Below are 1,273 nucleotides of genomic sequence, written 5' to 3'. Positions count from 1 at the left end.
TTGTCCCCACAAAGCTGTCAGGACCCCATAAGTATACTGTATTCCCAGTTTTTGGTCCCCACAAATGTAGCTAAACCTGGCACACACATCTCCTCCAGGGCACCTTTCTGATCCAAAACATTTCCACCTGTGTAGTTCTACTCGTTACTGGAAATCAATGGTCCTTCATGTCTTTTGGCTTCCAATCACCCTGTAGCTGAGTGGATGTTTCTCCGCCAGCTGCTAATCAATGGGATCATCTCGTCCGATTGATTTTTAATTTACCTGACGTGCCTTTTTAAAGCGGCTGGGCAGAAGTAGTTGGCAGCACGGTGAAATGTCTCCTTGATTGCACCGGAGATTGACAAAAGGGCGAAAAGAAAAAGGATGAAAGTAAAGGGATGATGGTTGAAAAACCTTTTGTTTTTTAATAGAGAACGCATCCCAGACAGCCGAGACAGATGAAATCCCTGTGGCTCAAAGAAATGTGTCTTTGTTATATTTCTGTAGGAACACTAACTCATTTGTGTTAATGTCCCATCATGATTCATAGCTTTTAATAGCAGCTTCTAATTGTGCTTCGTTTTCATTCCAGCGTCGTTTCTCAGACTCGTGTCAGACTTATCAGACAGAGGTCTTATTTGAGGAAAGAATCTCATCCATTAGTGTCGACTGTTCAGCACTCAGACATTATTTTGGTTTTTGGAACTCTAAATTCACCAGTCGGCGTTTTCACATCTGATTCATGACCTTAAATATATTCATGTTGTTGTCACAATGTCGCCAGTTTGTGTTTTTGTGGTCGCACACTCGACCGAGAGCTAAGATGTCTTTCCACAGACGGTGTTCTGACTCTGACAACACCGATTACCGTTTCATATGCTTCACCGACAAACTAAACAGGCTGTCACAAAGGGGGTCGGAGGCAGAACACTGGTTGCCATCGAGGGGGAAGGGGTCACTGAATTACCATTTAAGGACAAGGGGGAACATTCTCAATTTGTTTGCTCACTTTAAAAACTATAAAGGTAACTAAGCAGCATTTTCTTAAAACAAATAATGGTTAGATATAGACTAAAACAAAAGTAATCCCTCTCAATCTTCACTTATGACTCACTAGAAGTGTGAGTGTCTGTATTTGCAGAAAAGCTTCCCTCTGCCTGTATTTGCTGTACTATAGGTCCCATGACATGGTGCTCTTTAGATCACCATGTCACCTAGTCTCTTTTATATAGACCTTAGTGGTCCCCTAATACTGTATCTGAAGTCTCTTTTATATAGACCTTAGTGGTCC

The 1,273-nt window shown here is 41.9% G+C and overlaps 1 protein-coding gene across 1 annotated transcript in view; it reads right to left on the bottom strand.

Annotated features, from left to right (window-relative positions):
- LOC117953968 (disco-interacting protein 2 homolog C-like) overlaps positions 1–1,273 on the bottom strand; it is a 157,324-nt gene that overhangs the window by 34,777 nt on the left and 121,274 nt on the right.

This window comes from Etheostoma cragini, chromosome 12 (assembly GCF_013103735.1).
Source record: "Etheostoma cragini isolate CJK2018 chromosome 12, CSU_Ecrag_1.0, whole genome shotgun sequence".
Taxonomy (NCBI): domain Eukaryota; kingdom Metazoa; phylum Chordata; class Actinopteri; order Perciformes; family Percidae; genus Etheostoma; species Etheostoma cragini.
This window is presented reverse-complemented; position numbering and strand designations above follow the sequence as displayed.